This window comes from Culex pipiens, chromosome 2 (genome assembly GCF_016801865.2).
Source record: "Culex pipiens pallens isolate TS chromosome 2, TS_CPP_V2, whole genome shotgun sequence".
NCBI classification, from domain to species: domain Eukaryota; kingdom Metazoa; phylum Arthropoda; class Insecta; order Diptera; family Culicidae; genus Culex; species Culex pipiens.
The window spans coordinates 109808196-109829175 of record NC_068938.1 but is presented as its reverse complement, the minus strand read 5'-3'; the positions used below and the strand labels follow the sequence as shown (position 1 = coordinate 109829175).

Here is a 20980-nt window from a genome sequence, read left to right as displayed (position 1 = left end):
TTGTATGGAAAATTATATGGACAAACTAATGATGCAAAATGGCTTCTTTGGGCATACCGAAGGCATTAAAAAAGTTTCAGCCGGATTAAAAAATACAAAAATTAAAATTAAAGAATAAAGACCGATTCCGTAGAGAACTGCTCAATAGGAAAGACACAAAGAAATACAAATTAAATCTATTTCCGGTTTTCGCGGAGAATTGCTTAGGGGTGCTCATCTTTTATGAAGTCAACCAATTACTGAGGTGTTTTAAATAAGTTGTTTGCCGAATTATCACCATATTTGACACCATCTCGAACTTATTGATTTCTTTGGATGGCATTTTGTTATCATTTCCGATATGATATACTTCGAGTGTTTTTTTGCATCCCAAAATTTGTCACAATTCCCAAATTTCTGAAATGATTGACACAAATTCACAGCTTACCATTTCGGTCAATTTGCATTGCATGAAACCGTTTATCGATGAGGACGCCGCTTTGCTCCACCAGAACCACAGAGTCCACTTTTGGGGGCATTCAACAGTGCGTTATTAATCATCGACTCTAGTGATGGCAAAACGATTTGCCGTGTTTGTCGAGTCGACATCCCCACTCAACAAGAGTTTGAGCCAATTTGACCAGCGGGAAGTGTGCAGTGGACGAAACCACAAATCTCTCAATGGATTTATAAATAATCTAAAGGGGAAATTGTCCCCCAATCGATCTAATTCCGAGTGGTTTGGTCCAGGGAGGGGGAGAAAACCACAAACTATAAACATCAGGAGGGGGCAGAATATTGCTTTGCCAATCTACCTGATGGTGACGCCTGGCGTCGATTCAATCATCATTGAGCTTCAGGGATTCGTTGGGGGACGGTGTTCCCTTTGGATTTTGGGAGAGATGTTCAAGAAGTCGGCCAAGGTGTGGCTGGAAAATTAATGGTGATTTGGGGCGTTTTTGTTGCTATTTTTCTGAAGTGACCAAAAGTGAACACTAGCTTTTTAGAATGATGCTTGAGAGCATTGATGGGTTGTGGTTGGGTTCTGACTGAGAAGTGGTAACAAATTGTGCTCTGAGAGGGTGTTGTTCCTTTCAGAGAAGGGCCTTAGTTGTCGCATCAACTGTTTGAAATAAAAGTTTATTTATTTATTTATAATCAGTTTAATATCATACAATTTTCATAGAAAAAAGTTTAGAGATTGGTATTGGATTGGAAAAAAGTGCCAAATTCCTACCCTGCTTAAAGCCCTGATGGACCAACTCACGTACCACTCGCGCCTTGCAGTCTGTAATTTTCCACCAAAAATTTCGAATTCCGCTCGCTTACTTTCCTCCGACCTCATCACAGAAAATCAGAGCATCACCGCGTCCACGTGGCCACACTTTCCCAAAAAACCGCACGTTAATGAAGAGCAAATATTTTCCGCCAAATAAAATCGCTGTTTGCGCTATTCGGTGTTTGGGTTCGGGGGCGAGAGGGGTAAACCCGCAGAAATTTCGCCGTTTTGCGGTTTGCAAGTGTGGAAGGAAGGCCGATTGAGGAGGCAGAAGGTAGGTCAGTAAATTAAATCAACTTGTTGGAGCGGACGTGACGTTTGCGCCAGCTTTCTGTGTCCGGTGACGACTGATTACGAGTCCGAGTCCACGTGGTGTGAAATTGTATCGAGTTTACATGTAACACATGTGCATGTGTGGTGTGGCAACAAAGTGCATGTTGTTTCAGGATAATTTTAATTGGATATGAATTAACATTTGATGCGAGTAAGCATAATTATTTATTGTTACACAATCCTTGCCCATATTAACGTGGTGGGTAAAAGTAAGAATAATTAATAAACTCGTGCTGTGGCGATGTGGATTCAGTCCCACCAACGCCGCCACCACACTGCAATTAAGGTTACTGAGCCGTACTAATCACTGCTGGGACAGGATCAATATCACTGATGTAGTTGGTAACAAAGTCCCCAACCCCATCCAATTACCGAGATGAATCACCAATTGACCACCCTCGGAGAGGTAACAAGCTTCCAGTTACTTCCTCCTTCAACAGCAACAGAAAAACAAGTTTGCTCCAGTTTGAAGATAGATCCAAGTTTTGTAGATTCATCTCGCAGCCCAAGTCAGACTTCTCCAAGAGCTCGCCCCACACTTTTGATTGAAACGTTTCAAAAGGCAAAGGGAAACGCCGAAAATTAGTAAAACCTCGCCGAAGGTAAATGGTTATTTATAGCCCCCACCTCCGCACAACCCATTAATCATAAGGTACGGGTTGGGCTGCTGCTGCTTCAGGAACTTTTGAGCAGCGTACTCTGCTGAAGCTGATTGAGCTCGACGGGAGTCATAACTATGTAGAACATTCTTGAGAAGAGTCTTTCTGTACTGGGCGAGAACGCTTTTGATGGAGGTGGGAAATATTTTGAGAGATGTTTTGCGCGGTGAGTAATTAGGAGTTATTTCAATTGAAATTTGATGACGGAAAGTTTGTTTTGATAAACCCGTCTTAGGAATGAGAATACATAGGTTTGAATGTTTTGTCAATTTTGATTTGAAATCATAAAACATTTTGCTATCATCACTTCTTCAAAATGCCCACTTTTATGTATACATTGTCGTAGGGTAATTTTATGGCACCAAAACAATGTATCCAGAATTTCGGCAACCATTTTTTGTATTCATTTTTATTTTCCATAAGCTTTGAAGAGACCTTCCCCATGACCATTGGTTCGTCCATGCATAAATGATTTCTTAATACAGTCCAGAATTGATTACCCGAAGGTCTCAAAAAATTCATTTCAAATAATCGAATTTTTGGATAATCAAATCATAGTTTTCTTTTAGAATTTTTCATTCAAAAATGGTGGCTAATTTGACTAAAATGAGGTCGCAGATATCAAATTTATTGTTAAAAGTAAAAAAAAGAAAAAATCGAAAAAAAAAATTCTAGGTCATAATTCGATTATCCTAAGCCTCATACAAACCTTCAGATAATATAATTGCGGTCAACATGAAGTAATTGTAAATCGTTTAATTTTAAGAAAAATGATAATTTTTAAGAAAACTTTGAAAACACGGTCGAAAAAATATTTGAACTTCTTTTTAAGATTAAAAAATGAAATAAATCCACCTGAAGTTTGATTTTTACGGTTTCTTTTTCTTGCATTTTTTTGGATTCTATTTTGCCAAGTATTACCCATGCCTGAAACAGTAGTTTATAGAACAAGCTGCAATTTTTTTCAAATCATTTTTTGCAAATTTGAAAAATCAGAATCAGGTTTTGCAATGTTTTGTGCCGTCGAGATAAGTGTTAAACTTTGAAACAGTATCGAAAAGTGTATCTTTTCGATGCAAGTGCTGAAAAGTTGAACTGTTCTTCTGTTCTTCTGTTCTTCTGTTCTTTTATTCTTCTGTTCTTCTGTTCTTCTGTTCTTCTGTTCTTCTGTTCTTCTGTTCTTCTGTTCTTCTGTTCTTCTGTTCTTCTGTTCTTCTGTTCTTCTGTTCTTCTGTTCTTCTGTTCTTTTGTTCTATTGTTCTTCTGTTAATAACTCATTATAACAAGAGAAGATCAAAACCTGTTAACCAAGCAATAGCCAGATTAGCTGTTATAATAACGAATAACAAAACCTGATCGAAATAACACCAAAATATATTAGATATAATTCATTTTTTAAATAATAACAAAGTTTGTTATGATAACACAATTTGTTATCACTGAATCGACGGGACAAGAAGATTTAATAACAAACTTTGTAATGATATCATAACTTGTTATCAAACTATTACTCATGGATCGATTCCACAAGAAAATTCAAAAACAGTTTTTGGGAAAATTGCCGATTTGTATAAAATGCATATCAATTCTAAGAAATGTTGATCATTGAAGTATCGAAATTGCATGTTTTTTAGAAAAAAACTTTCGTGGTGAAATTTTCTAATTAACCATAAGAAAGGAAACCATTTCTGAAACTATCTGAAATTCATCCAAAATGCAAATAAGACATTTGTCGAGCACAGCAGTTTGAGTTTGAAATTTTGCCACGGGCAAAGCGATCTGTCAAAATTGCAACGCGTTTTTCTGGAAACACAATTTGACTGAAATTGAGTAAGATGATATCTCTCAATTTTTATTAAGATTTTGTTTTGAAACAAGAATTTACATTAAAATGCTTTCTTTTTTCCCAAAAAATGTTATTCGCATGGGACATTGAAACTGGGAATTGGTCTAATGTCACCAGATCTCATTCTGGGCAGTTAAAAATGTGTTCTTAAAGTCCTCAAAACAATTGTTTATATATTGAAATGTTTACATTCATTAAGGAGATCCTTAAGCTAATTAATGCCGGATAAGAAAGTTTTATTGCAAATGATTTTCATGACAACGTTATTGTCAATCGTCTTATAGGTGTTTAAAAACTTATTCCGTTTAGGCAAAGAATTAAAGATATTTTTTTCAATTTTAAATGGAAGCATATCTTTCACACCTCCCTTCCAAACTTTGACACCTTTAAACCCCGTTTCACGCCTCGATGTGTTCGTTGACAAATAAGCCGTGCAGCTGTACACAACATGAGGTCAGCTCCTTACGCCGTATGTACCCAACCAATTCCCGCCCAAAACTTTGGCCACACCACACGGATGATGGACGGTGTCCAACCCTTTATGAGTTTCTGATGACGGTGCGTTTTCCGGGAACGACACCTCTCTCTTGGCTCTGCAGACCCGGTGAACAAGGTGATAACGAAGAAATAGGTGTTACATTCACGCCTCGTCCCCCGTAAGGAGGGCAAATATTGACCCGGCGGAGATCCTCCTCTCCGGTGTGTGTGGCTGGACATAAATGGACGCTTCTCAAATAGCCAGTCCTGGTGACGGGAGTAAACATGGTCCAAAAAGCGACAGTTACAATTTGCTTACGAGACGAGTGCGTGTCCGGGAACACGTGGACATACCCGGTCGTCGAACTTTGGACCACCATCTGGTGATTTCGAAACCGCTGCTGCAGCTGCAGGCCGGTTTTTACGCGCAGATCCCATTGTGGAATCTCCAAACCTCGCCCCGGAATGAATCTATTCTCGGACGTTTGTTTACAGTTGCGTTCACCGGGACGGTGTACATTTTTGGTTCGTTGGTATTTTCCCCAAGAGCTGTCTTCAGTTCGTCTCCCCTTGAGAGAAAAAAAAGTACAATTTTCATTCGAGTTAAAGTTCTGGCGAACAGCATCGCGAGTTGGTTTCAAATAAACAAAGCATAAGGTAGAACGCATCGATAGTGGACCGTTCAGCCCGTGGAAAGGTTCGTGATCAACTATTGACGCGGTGTGCGTTGGGTTTAGGCGTGAAAATGAAGTCTTTTAGTTTACATATCGACGGGAAATGTGGGACGGAAAAATTGAGGGGGGACAGGATAGGAGGTAAAATAAATTGCTCTGTTTTAAATAAACAATTACACATTAGAGCAGAGTAGATTCCACGTGCAAGCAGGCAACCGGGAGTTGCATAGAAACACGTTTCATGAAATTAGCTTTATTATTGCGTAATACTGGGTGCATACACACAAAAAAATATCTCCGAATGTTACATCATTTATGATGTAACACTTTTGCACGTTATTAAACATTTAAATATAAATGCAATTTGATGTAAATTTGCAACAAATTATACGTAAAAATATCATTTTACGTGTGATTCAACCGTTTACGTCGAATCTCAAGTTTACATAAACTGAGTTTACATGAAATTCATTTTTTCCGTGTCGAGTAAATTCACATATTTTTTTCTATGTATGTATCGATCTTTAATGTTGAACTGAATCTCAATTTCAATCCAGAAACTCAATTACAATCCAGATAGGCGTCATCCATAAAGTACGTACGCTCTTAGGGGGGGAGGGGGGGTTACCGTAGGTGTGACAAGATGTGACCAAGGGGGGAGGTGGGGGGGGGGGGGTTTGCGAGACTGTGACGTCACGCTAGGTTGTTTATTATGATTGCATAATATTAATTCGAAATGTACACAATTAAATTAAATCCTCGTTTCTAAAATTGTTAGCTTACTATTATTTAGAAGAACCGTCACCAGGGGTGTCATTGGGTCTGGGGGGTGAGATTGGGTCATACAAATTTCTGCATTTTTGTATGACCCAAAACTCACCCCCAGACCCAATGTCACCCCTGATGACGGTATCACATTATAATTATTATATTGTCACATTTTTTTGCAGCTGGAACTTCAATATTTTGCAAATTCTTGCTTGATAAAAATAAATGCTTTGAAAGCAGGGTGTTCATAAGAAAACTGCTATAAATGGTTTAAACTTATTAGATACAAAGCTGTGAAAAACAGTTTTCAAGATTTTTTAATACTTGAATGTTATACCAGGTCTTATAATTTTTAAAAGATACAAAACTGTTTTTTGTTTCGTAATGTTAATTCTAAAAAATGAATAATTAGACAATTTTTTTCATATTAAAATTGGCAAAAATACCAAAATTATGAGAGTTTAAAGATATAAAAACTATAAAAAAATCCCATCGAAAACAAGGGGGGGGGGGTCTGGCAAAATGTGACGTACTTTTTGAGGGGGGGGGGGTTCAACTTTGTGTGACAAAGTGTGACATAGGGGGGAGGGGGGGTTAATTTTGGCCGATTTTTGCGTGACATACTTTATGGATGACGCCTAATATATAAAAAAGCCAATATTGACACTCTGTACATCAAAAAGAGTTCAAATTGCAATTTGAATTACGTCAGTGGACGTTTGTCAACCTTAAATGTATATATAATAAACGTGCAAATATTATTTACATTTGAGATTAGAACTACGGCAACTTAAAATCTACTAAATGTTGGGACATTTTATCCCTCTCTTAAATTGCTGATATTCACGAACATACTTTATGGATGACGCCTTAGAACTTTTCAGGAAAAATTGATATGACAAAAAACTTATTTTATACATTTGATATTTTAACACAAAATGTAAAAAATCCCATTTTTTTATTATAGATTTTTTATTTGTTTAAGATGACTTAAAGTATTTTATAGCTCTAGAGTTCATCTACTGGCAAATGGATGGTGTAAAATCGGGTACTTAAGTCATATTTTTATGATTTTTTTAAATTTACCGTCATAAAAAAAATTACAAATCATTTTTAAATGCAAAAACGAATTTGCAATCAAAAACGACAAAAAAAAGTGTTTTTGACCATTTTAAAATGCTGTTTAAAAAATTTGAGATCATTTTTAATTTAAAATCAGAAGATTTCACAAAAGTTTCACTATCAACTTTGAATTTCTCAGACTTTCCAAGATAACGCGAATTGAAAAATGCGGGCTAGTTAGGTGATGCACTGCGAAAAACACATTTTACACAAAATTTAAGCTTTAATGCTGTATTTCAGCAACTACCTAGCTCGGACTGATCATAAACATTTGAAAAGCTTGTCACCTCCCATTTCCAGGGAAAGTGCGAGCATGAGACAAGATGGAGTACTATTGAATAGCAGGAGTACCATTTCCTGCACAGATGCAAAAGAACACAGCAAACAATAAAAATGGGTCGAATTCCAACAGAATCCCAGATAATCAACCAGCCCTCCCAAGACAAGGATAAATTCAACCTACACAGAAATAAAAGAGGGGATTTTAGCGTACTTACATCTATATTGGCGAACTAAACCTAGTTGGCGTCCTTAAAACTAGAGTTGCGGGTGTAAACCTGTGTGTGTGTGTGACCCCCGTGTATCCCTCGACGATCCGGAACAACGTTGCTGCCCGGGCAGAACCCAGCTTGGTCACCGGCAAGAACGCCGGCCATCCGGTGCATTAGCCCCGCCGTCCAGTCGGCAGGAATGCACAGCAGCGCACTGCTCCACACCACGGCTCCAGCCATGATGGAATTCAGCTTGTGAAACAGGAAATGAAGGCCTGCACAATGGCAGACAGAACAATTAGAACACATTCGACGAACAAAAGCACATTTTGGGACTTATTTTAGAGACGGTTTCACAGCTGAATCTTACCGATCTCAAGTTATCCAACTACTCCAGCATGGCCATGCTTTCCATGCTGATAGTAGACGCCACCTCACTAGACACGGAAAACGGTACAAAAAACACCAATTAGCACAAATTAAACACACGAGGGAGGGTCGTCACTCTACCTCTCCACCACGACCAATTTACGGTGTCGCGGCACCTCGCACTCCAGTGCGGTTATTATTCCACGCCTTGTTCTTCCTCCTAGGCGAAACAATCAAAATTACATTTAAATTTACGCTCACATCACAAAATCCGCAAAAAATTACACTGGTGAGACGGTTTTCACCACAGAAATTCCTCGAACTAAACTTCTTCTTCAGGTCGATCGTCTGGCGGAAAATATATCGGGTTGACGATCGACGCGGTCTCCTTTACGATAAACCAGTGACTGATGATGATCCGCGGGCGACGATCGGCTATATTGCCTGACCGATCGCGCCTCGCTTTATCACTCACGGCTCTAGTTGGCGTCGGCCGATAAGAGATTGGAGAGTGAGTACCGGGGCGTCGCCAGGGTGGCTGCTCGACTTGATTTCCCCAACGGGAAATTAGTTTGATGCTGGCATGGTTGATGTCGGTCCGGTATGTTGATGTGATGATGAGCATAAACATAATCGGTGGGTGTGCATGTTGTGTTTTGTGCTAGGGTAATCATCCAACGATCGGCCTTCGGTTTTGAAATTGCCCAATATCTAGTGCATACGTGCCTTATGTGCGTACGGTTAGCTGGGAGATCACGCACTCGCGAGAGTAAGCGCGCAATCGGCATCGATCGGCTGCTGGGAAGCCGCGATCGATGATGATGATGGTTCTTGGCTTCTTGTTTGTGTTGTAAGTGTAGTGGTTTTATAAAAATTCTAGAAGACAAAAGATTAAATTTTGCCCTGATTGGGATGGCTTAGGGCATTCTTCTTGTTATTCGCAGACTCCTACTGTTGCGATGGTAAACTGCAGCAGGCAGGTTACAATACCCCCACACCAGACAGAAATATGGGATTAGTATCAACCAAAGGAAGATATCTAAGACCAGTATTGCTGTGGTCGCTAGACACTCCTCGTAACCCACTCTCCCACAACAGACAAGCGGAATCCAATTTAATAAACTCACAGTTAAAACAATCCCAGTGTCTTATTATGATACAGTTCTTTTCTTCTTGTTAGTCCATTTGTTCATTGATCATAAATTGGATTCTTGATTCAGTACATTCAATTAGGTTTCGATAAATACATTTTTGGTACACACACTCTTTCAAAAAATTCCTAGGTAAAATTGAATTCATCCCATTCATGCAAAGTCGTTCATGCAACACTTTAAAATAATAAATTAAACTTTCACACACTTTAAAATCAACACTAAATCACTTCAATCATTTTTATTCATTCACTCTCACTATCAAACAATCTCACTCATTAATTGGGTGGCCAACCCTCATGTATACTATCAAACATACTATATCATACTAATTTCACTTAAATAAATAATCACAACACACTAAAATTGAAACCTAATCAGTTAGTACGAATCTATGCGGGTATTAAATCCTGAGCAGCAAAAATACCAATATTTCTTCCTTCTTCATCGGCTAGCTCATAAGATGAAGCGCCTTTTCTCCCAATCACTTTACATGGAACATAAACTGGGCCCAATTTAGCTGCATAATTATCTGGGGCACTTGAAATTTTGAAGTTCTTCTTATACACTTTTTGACCAACACTAAATCCCTGCGGTACAGTTTTATGTTTGCTATCATAACTCTTTTTGTATTTATCAAATTGTTTTCTGTTATTTTCAATCACTTTTTCATACAACGGACCAAGCACTGCCCTTCTCTGCTGGACAAATCGGTCAGGTGATGGGTCAGAAGTTTGACCACCTTGATGATGATCTCTCCCATCTAGAACCGACTCAAAACCATGCGCTAAGAAGAAAGGTGTAAATCCGGTTGAATAATGTTTTGTATTGTTAATTGCAAATTCTATTTCTGGTAAGCGACTATCCCACACTCGGTGATCTTCCTGGCAGTACGTTCTAATACAAGCTAATATAACTCTGTTGACGCGTTCTACAGGGTTGTTTTGACAATGTCTTCGACTATTTTTAAAATGATGAACATGATATTTTTGTAATAAATCTTGAAATTTGTTGCCTAGAAACGTCACAGCATTATCCGATATCACGACTTGCGGAGAACCGTATTTTAAAAACCACTCTTTTTCTATAATTTCAGTTAAACTCTCAACACTTATCTTTCTCACAGGAAATAATCTGACAAACTTTGTAAAAATATCTAAACAAACTAACAAATCCATATTACCATGTTTACTACGAACAAAACCACTTATGTAATCTAACGCGATCATTTGAAAAGGACGAGTAGCATTTTTATGCTCCCCCATCGGCGGTACAGTTGCAACAGTTGGATATTTTGCTTGTTTACATTTAGCACATTTAGACAAAATTCGTTTCACATCTGGTTTCATCTTTGGCCAGTAATATTTTAATTTGATTCTTTCTAACGTTTTATCAGTTCCTAGGTGCATTAGTTGTTCATGTTGTTCTACTACTAACTCTGTGACTTTGTCTGGTGGAACAACTAACTTCCACTCAAACCGGCTACCTTCAAAGTCTGATCTTGCTGCGACGAATTTGTGTAAATCTCCATCCTCAATTTTGAAATTTGGGTAGTTTTCGGGGTTGTTAGTTACTTTTTGTTTCAAATTTGTGAACCAAGCTGACGTGGAATCAGTGAAGATAGCACATACTGCTCGGCTCAAAGTATCACAGACAATATTCTCTTTACCTTTCCTATGCTTAATGGTCATCGCATGGCCTTGCAGTTGCACTGACCAACGAGACAACCGTGACCCTGGCCTCCACTTAGAATCTCGAATGTATGTTACCGCTGAACAGTCTGTAATTAACTCAAAATGTGAACCCTCAACATATGTTCTAAAATGATCTATTGATTCAAGTGCAGCTAAACCTTCCTTTTCTGTCGCAGCATATTTCTTCTCACACGACCTCAACTTTCTGGAAAAGTAGGCAATAATATGTTCCTTCCCCTCAACCTCTTGCGTTAAAATACCTGCAATGGCAAGATCACTTGCATCAGTTTGAATTTTAAATTCTTTGGACCAATCGGGATTAGCGAGAACAGGTTCAGACATGAGACATTCTTTTAGTTTAATAAAAGCATGTTCAGCCTGATCGTTCCATTGAACCTTCTTGGGTTTACCCTTTAGCAAATCTGAGATTGGGGCTGCAATCCCGCCAAAATTTGGAATAAAATTACGATAATATCCTGCCATTCCCAAAAATCTGCGAATCTCCTTTGGAGTTTGTGGTCTAACAAACTTGGAGATCGCTGCTACTCTCTCAGGGTTGGGTTGATAGCCCTCTTCAGAAAGAATGAAACCTAAATATTTGATTTTACGCAGACAGAATTTACATTTATCAATATTCACAGACAGATTTGCTTCACGTAAACACTCGGACACAATTTTTAAATACTTCACATGAGCTTCAAAAGTCTCTGTCGCAACAATAATGTCATCTAGATAGGAAAAAATATATGGCTCGAACATTCCCTCTTTCAAAACTTTATCTAAAATCCTGGACAAAGTCGCACTACTGATCAGTAGTGCGGTGCCTGTGTGGACGCTCAGTCCTGTTTTTTCGTGTTATTTTCCGTCTCTTTTGTGTCGCTGTTCGAGTGCATGTGGTGATTGGTCATTATAATTAAACAATGGCATCAGTAGTGCGGTGCCTGTGTGGACGCTCAGTCCTGTTTTTTCGTGTTATTTTCCGTCTCTTTTGTGTCGCTGTTCGAGTGCATGGGGTGATTGGTCATTATAATTAAACAATGGCATCAGTAGTGCGGTGCCTGTGTGGACGCTCAGTCCTGTTTTTTCGTGTTATTTTCCGTCTCTTTTGTGTCGCTGTTCGAGTGCATGGGGTGATTGGTCATTATAATTAAACAATGGCATCAGTAGTGCGGTGCCTGTGTGGACGCTCAGTCCTGTTTTTTCGTGTTATTTTCCGTCTCTTTTGTGTCGCTGTTCGAGTGCATGTGGTGATTGGTCATTATAATTAAATAATGGCATCAGTAGTGCGGTGCCTGTGTGGACGCTCAGTCCTGTTTTTTCGTGTTATTTTCCGTCTCTTTTATGTCGCTGTTCGAGTGCATTGGATTGGTCATTATAATTAAATAATGGCATCAGTAGTGCGGTGCCTGTGTGGACGCGCAGTCCTGTTTTTTCGTGTTATTTTCCGTCTCTTTTATGTCGCTGTTCGAGTGCATGGGATTGGTCATTATAATTAAATAATGGCATCAGTAGTGCGGTGCCTGTGTGGACGCGCAGTCCTGTTTTTTCGTGTTATTTTCCATCTCTTTTGTGTCGCTATTTGTGTACATGGGGTGATTGGATTTCTTCTGATTAGTGTTGTTTTCATCTCTTTTGTGTCGCTGTTTGTGTGCATGGGGTGATTGGTCTTCTTCTTCTTCTTTTTTCTTTATTTTTAGTTCGCGCGTTCGTTGGCCAATGAGTTTATTTTTGTTCTCTTTACATAGTTTTCGATAGAAACGATCCGAATTCTTTTTTTTTTTCGAGACAAGCAAGTCGTATTGCTGGATTAAGTCCTTTCTATATCATCGATGATCGGAAGGCACGCCGACGAATATGTTTTAAGGCTTATGATATAAAATCATTTTAATGAATAAAGCCCTTCTTACATCACCGTTGATCGGAAGGCACGCCGACGAAGAATTTCTGGAGGATCGCGGTCGAATTAATACTATATTTAAAATTCTAGATAGCTATCTTTCGGATTCGATTGTGAGTAGCGGGACTTCGCGGTTACTATGCAACGTATTTTTTGGAGTCTTTTTATATTTTAAATTTATAAGTCCTTCTTTTATCATCGTTGATAGGAAGGCACGCCGCCGGTTAAGTTCGTTTAAGTTATTGTTTTAATTTCATTACAATCGGTTACGTGGTGTCCTGTTTTCTTTTCGTTTATATTCGTTGATCGTAATAATTTATTCCAACTGGCAGCTTTAGTATTAACTCATCTACTATTTTTGACATTTGCTCGCGTTATCTTAATTGTACCAACAGTAAAAATATACTGATAAGTCCAGCCCATAGCACTACCGCTCGGTTGGCACGCGTTCGATTAAAACAAACTTTTTAAATAATCAATTATTTATCTTTCCGCAGCCGGCTGCCTAAGATTTAAAATTTCAACCGATAAACAAAATGCTCATGGTCACATCACTGCCACTCGTGAATCCTGACCTCATACCCATCTACTAACCCCCTCAAAACTCATGTGATACTTTGTCGGAGAAGCAGTCGATTGGGCGGTCTCTATCACTCAAGTATCGGACTAACATTCCCATCCACTTCCCCGTGACCCTACCACTGGTCGTGGCCGGCGCCGGTATTGATCAGCATGATAGGGGCCTTTGAGAAGTTGCGAAGCGAGGAAAGATAGCACCCACTTATCTTCCACGGCTCGTGGATGTAACTTCTGGAGGTCCTGGTCAATAACGGAGTAGCAACTGCGGGTGGGCACTTATGCTTATGCTTATGCTTATGCTTATGCTTAATCCTGGACAAAGTCGCACTACTATTTATTAGTCCAAATGGTAATCGTTTGTATTGGTATAAACCTCTTCCTATTATTTTGAAACTACACAATCTTTTAGACTCCTCAGACAACATCACTTGCAGAAACGACTCCTTCAAATCTATCACAGAAAAGTATTTATTTTTGCCTAAATTACTGATTATTCTCATCGTACTAGCCAATGGATAAGCATCTCTAATTGTTTTTGCATTTAATTTTCTAGCATCAAGACATAGCCTCATTTCACCGCTTTCTTTCTGGACTGGAACAACATGCAAAGCCCAGTCAGATCTTGAAGGTTCTATAATTTCCATCTTAAGTAACCGATCAATTTCTGTATAAACTTTCTTTTGAATCGCAGGTGAAAATGGGTGTGGATTAAGATGAATTGGAGTGCTATCACTAAGTTCAATCGTGTGTTCCATTACATTACACGTTTCTAAAGTCCCTGGTTTTGACACCTTAAATGAATCAGAGATTACTTTCAATTGCTCTGCTTGCTCAGCAGTGAGGACATGAGAATCGGGATTTAGATTTTGACTAGATTCAGTATTGTTAACAAAATAAGTTGACTGCTCAATACAACACACATTATTACGATCACAACCAGAAAATGACAAAGTAATATTAAACAGTTTAAAAAAATCCATCCCAAGTATGCACCTGTTGTCTAACTCCGGTACAACTAAACAAGGTAAAATTTTAGTAACTCTATCCACATTAAAAGGTACATCAACAAAACCTAAAACTTCCATCGCATCACCACTCGCTGTCGAAATTGAAATCTCATTCTCTAACGGTTGAATCTCCAAAAAGCTAGTAAGATTTCCAAAATTTTCTCCTACAATTGACACATTACTACCACTGTCTAACAATCCATGCAGTTGCAACCCTAGAACATTGAATTTTAGAAAATATCGCTGATCGCCACTAAAATCAACACAAACTTCATTCACACTTTCAAATGTCCTTTCATATTCCCTATCAGAATGCTCTGAATCAGATGCACACTCTCCACCCACATCAACTTCATCTGCTATTTGCTGAAATAAATCTATCATCGGTTCAGTTCTACAAACTGGAGGATTTGCGGGGGAGGGGAAAACCACCTCCTTCAATTTTCCCTTCGCCTGTTTTTTTCTTCACAGAACGGACACTCCTCATAATGAAATTCTGGCAAACCACAAATACAACAAAAAACATTACGACGAGAATAACAAGTACTAAAATGATGTCCAAACTTACGACAATTTAAACAAATACGACCATCAGGTTGTTTGTAATAGTGCAAAATTTGTTCCCTATTCAACGATCTCCAACCATTCTCTGGATAGAACTCTTCTTGCGTTCTTCCTCTTTCTTGAGTACTTTGATTTCTGTTTGTATTCTGGTAATTTTGTTGTTGTTGCTGGTTGTTTCTATAGTTGTTTTGATTGTATGAACTTGACTGACCTGTATTTGATTGATTTTGGTTAAACTGACTAGTTCTTGTTGCATTTTGGTTTGTTTGATTGTATCGGTTACTATTTTGTTGATTTGTTTGATTATTTCTTGTTGTTGATTGACCTACATGAATGTCCCTATTCTCACGACATTGATTAACTACATGGCTCTGATTTTGTTGATTTTTCCTACGCTCATGAGGTTCTTGCGGTTTGTAACTCGTAGATGGTCCTTCCGTAATGATTTCGTGGATATTTTGGTTATCAAACGACTGTACAAGACGATTCATCAACCCTTCATTACAATTATCAATTCTGCCACACAGATCTTCCAGCTCATTGATGCTCATTCCCTTTCTCTTAATTAGCGCCAGCCTGTCCCTGTAGTGCCACTTCATTGTGTGCCAAATAATATCAAATTTGTCCTCCTCAGCTAGTGGTGTAGTTCGGCACAAAAAGAACTGCTCCATCCTGACCAAAAAGTTTGAGAAAGTTTCATTTTTGTTTTGTGACATAGAAAACGATCTCACTTTGATGTAATGATCAATGTTGTTCGGCAGGTACTGATGTCTCAAAGCATGAATGAAAAAATCCCAATCTTCATTCCTAAAAGTCGGCCACTTCGAGACAAACCAATCCTGAGCTGGCCCAACCAGTAACAAATGTGCTGACTCAAAAAGCTCTGATTTAGTCACCCGCTCAGAATGAGCAAAAAATTCTACTCTGCGCAAAAACAAATTTAACCCTATACCATTATCCGTGCCACTGTATTTGATGGGCCACTGCGATATTGGCAAAGTCTTTTTATTCGCCCTACCAGAAGTGTTCATGTTGTAAAACAACGGATTATTCGAAAAATTAACATTATCAAAAGAAGCTGATTTTATGTTAAATCCAGGTGGCAAAAGTTTTTCAGAGTCATCCGGCTTAACATCATCTAAATTAGGTGGCTTATCAAGGTCTAAATCAGGTGCACCTCCCTTATCATCTTTAGACTTCGATTTCTTCTTATTCTCCTTCCCTGACTCATCTTCCTTCTTCTTGTTCTTCTTATCTTTGGATGGTTTTGATTTTGATGATTCGGGTTTTTGAGGATCAGGTTTTGGGGGATCGGATTTTGGGGAATTTGGTTTAGGTTTTGGTGGCGGCGGGGGAGGATCAGGGATGGGACTCTTCTTCTTTGCTGGATCATCTTTTTCGCACCTTTTCTTCTGCTCTTGTGATTTGCTTGCATAAACTTCAGATAACTTCCTCATAAATCTCGGCGAAATTGTCAACCTTTTGATCTGCTTGGGGTTCATTTTCTTAATACTCATCACCGGACTAGAACTTTTAACACTTTCACCCGTACTATCACTACTTTCAGTTTCGCTCTCACTACCCGATGATTCCGTAGCACTGGTCTCAGATGAGGTCAAGAAAATTTCCTCTCCTTCTTCAGCCATAGTGTCCTTTTTCCCCACGTTGGGCGCCATTTTGTCACCTCCCATTTCCAGGGAAAGTGCGAGCATGAGACAAGATGGAGTACTATTGAATAGCAGGAGTACCATTTCCTGCACAGATGCAAAAGAACACAGCAAACAATAAAAATGGGTCGAATTCCAACAGAATCCCAGATAATCAACCAGCCCTCCCAAGACAAGGATAAATTCAACCTACACAGAAATAAAAGAGGGGATTTTAGCGTACTTACATCTATATTGGCGAACTAAACCTAGTTGGCGTCCTTAAAACTAGAGTTGCGGGTGTAAACCTGTGTGTGTGTGTGACCCCCGTGTATCCCTCGACGATCCGGAACAACGTTGCTGCCCGGGCAGAACCCAGCTTGGTCACCGGCAAGAACGCCGGCCATCCGGTGCATTAGCCCCGCCGTCCAGTCGGCAGGAATGCACAGCAGCGCACTGCTCCACACCACGGCTCCAGCCATGATGGAATTCAGCTTGTGAAACAGGAAATGAAGGCCTGCACAATGGCAGACAGAACAATTAGAACACATTCGACGAACAAAAGCACATTTTGGGACTTATTTTAGAGACGGTTTCACAGCTGAATCTTACCGATCTCAAGTTATCCAACTACTCCAGCATGGCCATGCTTTCCATGCTGATAGTAGACGCCACCTCACTAGACACGGAAAACGGTACAAAAAACACCAATTAGCACAAATTAAACACACGAGGGAGGGTCGTCACTCTACCTCTCCACCACGACCAATTTACGGTGTCGCGGCACCTCGCACTCCAGTGCGGTTATTATTCCACGCCTTGTTCTTCCTCCTAGGCGAAACAATCAAGATTACGATTAAAATTACGCTCACATCACAAAATCCGCAAAAATTACACTGGTGAGACGGTTTTCACCACAGAAATTCCTCGAACTAAACTTCTTCTTCAGGTCGATCGTCTGGCGGAAAATATATCGGGTTGACGATCGACGCGGTCTCCTTTACGATAAACCAGTGACTGATGACGATCCGCGGGCGACGATCGGCTATATTGCCTGACCGATCGCGCCTCGCTTTATCACTCACGGCTCTAGTTGGCGTCGGCCGATAAGAGATTGGAGAGTGAGTACCGGGGCGTCGCCAGGGTGGCTGCTCGACTTGATTTCCCCATCGGGAAATTAGTTTGGTGCTGGCATGGTTGATGTCGGTCCGGTATGTTGATGTGATGATGAGCATAAACATAATCGGTGGGTGTGCATGTTGTGTTTTGTGCTAGGGTAATCAATCAACGATCGGCCTTCAGTTTTTAAATTGCCCAATATCTAGTGCATACGTGCCTTATGTGCGTCCGGTTAGCTGGGAGATCACGCACTCGCGAGAGTAAGCGCGATCGTCATCGATCGGCTGCTGGGAAGCCGCGATCGATGATGATGATGGTTCTTGGCCTCTTGTTTGTGTTGTAAGTGTAGTGGTTTTATAAAATTCTAGAAGACAAAGGATCAAATTTTGCCCTGATCGGGATGGCTTAGGGCATTCTTCTTGTTATTCGCAGACTCCTACTGTTGCGATGGTAAACTGCAGCAGGCAGGTTACAAGCTTTTCGAAAATATGCTTTTCTGGGTTGCTTATCCTTCATGAAGTATTTTTAAATTGCAAATAAAACTTAATTTATTTGGAAAAAAGCCTCAGAGCGCTGAACATGAAAACGGAGCATTTTGTTCTTCAATATTTTAGATTTGTTTAAACATCACTACTCAAAAAATATTGCTCAGGTTCCAGATTTTGCAATTCCCTTTAGCTCAGAAAAAGATTGTTGAGAAGATTTCAAAATTCCTTATGGCTCTCTCGCCCCTCGCGGACAAGGAATTAGTTTCTTCAAAAAGCTTCAAAATGTCAATGGAAATAGAAGCCTAATTACCTGACAATATTTTTTAATGCATTTTTCTGTGTTATTTTGAAAGCTTTTTTTTGTGTTAAATTTTTGAACTCTTTTAAAAATATTTGGATATTTTTACCAAAATCCGATGTCCAGTACAGCAAATAATTATCTCGAGTTTTTTTATTTACATTTTTTGAATAATGATTGCCAAATGAAAATGCTTGTATATTTTATTTTTTCACCCCTACTCCATTGAATCTGGTCAGAGTCAAGGGATAAAAACTTCAAAAAATATTTGCAATGGCCTTAAATACAAAAATCAAAATTTGGAAAAACTTAGTTTTTACACGTTTTAATTAAACTTAAATCATCAAATGCAGCATTATCCTTTGTTGTTCCAAGGAAAATGCACTCCCAAAATCTTTCTAGTTTTCATACGGTGACCACTATTCACTCACACATATCGACACTTTCTCACACATACACACATAAATAGTTATGAAACGATCCATTCAATAAAGTGCGGGATTTCGTCCCACTTTATCGCTGTCGACGTTTGCATTTCTGTGGACATTTTCTCGCAAAACTCCAACTCTCTGCCGGAACTGCTGCTGCTGAGAAGGTAAGAGAAAATGCATGCAAACGCCTTTTATGGGATTTATAAGCTTTTCTCGATTGGGAAAAGGGTTTTCCCGTTTGGGTGGCTTGGCCTGGCTATCCTGTGTTGGTTAGTTGGCACTGCAGCCAACAACGCAAAATAAGAAAACGGAAGTGCACCACACACTCTGTGCAGGATAAAGGGACATCCATAAGGGATTCGCTCCAGAGCTTTCGGACAGACGACGCAGACGGCTTTCGAGAGGGGTGGATTATAGATTTCAACCCAACCTCCTAAATGGTGATTCAGGATTAAAATGTTTAAATATTTATACTAGTGCTTTCTCTCTCTCTCTCCCGAGCTGAGATTAGCTGTGTGGTCAACTGGAGTGAGGGGTTTTAATAACTGCCAGCAGCAGTGGGGCCAGATTTACCGTTTTAGTATAAACCAGAGTGAATATTTCAATAGCCGTATAACAATATCATCTGTTTTTCCTTCGGCCAGGGCAATAAAGTCCACTTTCATTACGTATTCATAATGGGCTCCAGTTTATCCGCCCTGACCGGCCGACCGAGGTCGTGTCACAGCCAGGGAACGGCCGCATATTACGTATGTATCCGACGCCGGGTCTCGGTCTCAGTGGCCAATAAATCTTCCCCCGGGGGATCAACAAGAAGGGGAAATTATGACGCATCGTGTTGCTTTCCGTCAATTATCTCGTTCTCGTCTTTTGTTGCTTGGTAACAGGACAATTGGCATTACAAATGGAAAGTGGGCTTTGGATAGTTCTAAACCTCAAAACAAATTGAGCGAAGTTTTGGATAGTGAAATTTGTATTTACCCGTATTGTGGAAAGAGAAAGAAATTTACCTTTAAAATGAAGCGGATTTTATTTTTTTATATTTTAGGGTTGTTCGTTTCTTTAAACATTCAATAGAAAAAGTTCAAAAAATTAGCCGATTATTTATTTTTTTTAATTGAAGAAAATTCATGTAAAATCGATTGCAACTTATTCAGATTTCAATAATAACATTTATTTCGGCCGATGCAAGTATTTTTCTATGATTATATCACCCTTTCCTTCAAAATCGGCAAATAAACCTAAAATTATAATCATAGTAGCTTAAAACAATCTAAAATGCCTTTTTTCTACGTAGATAATCATATTTTGCATGTTTGGACTTGTTAAAAAAATATTCAGATTTTTTATTAAAATTCAGATGTAAAGTACCGCAAATTGACCGCAAACTTAGATATTTTGTAAAATAATGATTGCAAAACAAGCAGACTAATGAAAAATGCATTTAAAAAAAAATTGTCATTGAAATGTTGCTATCATGGCTTGCTCCCTCCCTTCGACTTTGGACACAGTCGATGGACATAAACTTCAAAAATATTTGCAACGGCCTTATCAGTCTCTAATCAGATGCGACACATTGAACCTTCATTGAAATTAGATGTTATGTTGTTAAATAAAGGACAAAAATTTTAATTAAAGGGTCACATACACATACTTTTTTCAAAATCTGTTTTCAGGGCATTAAAATATACATTTTCATCTATTAACAAAATAAATTTGAAGATATTTAGTTGTATCATTGCCGAGATATAGCTATTTGAAGTTAGCAGCTTAAAAAAACGGGTGCCACGATATCTCAACATTGCTTCGACCAAATCGGCTCAAAATTTTGGTGAAGACTCGTTTAACCGGTCCCGTGTGCATGACGAAGGTCGATTTTCAAAAAGTTTATTTTAAAAAAAGATAAAAATATTTTTCATAAAAAAATCGCCAGTTCCTGATTTTGTATTATTATTGCTCAGTATTGGGACTGATTGTTTATTTACCCAAATTGTTTTAATCACCTTGCATTGTTTAATTTACGGGCTTTTATCGGTAGTTTTCGGTGAAATTAAACTCACAAATTAGAAGAAAGAAATGAAACTGATAGGTGGATAGATGACTAGTGTC

The 20980-nt window shown here is 39.0% G+C and overlaps 1 protein-coding gene and 1 long non-coding RNA gene across 3 annotated transcripts in view; both read right to left on the bottom strand.

The window, feature by feature from the left end:
* Nucleotides 1-20980, bottom strand: part of LOC120415661 (irregular chiasm C-roughest protein-like) — a 458525-nt gene that overhangs the window by 82516 nt on the left and 355029 nt on the right. The window lies entirely within an intron of this gene.
* LOC120415662 (uncharacterized) lies at nt 16565-18035 on the bottom strand. 2 transcript variants are annotated; one of them, XR_005605236.2, is made up of 4 exons: nt 17431-18035; nt 17288-17366; nt 17148-17214; nt 16565-17052 (listed from the first exon to the last, which is right to left on the bottom strand). It is a non-coding gene; the product is annotated as an uncharacterized LOC120415662 (long non-coding RNA). The 2 variants fall into 2 exon arrangements; XR_008212281.1 differs by having other exon boundaries at nt 17288-18035.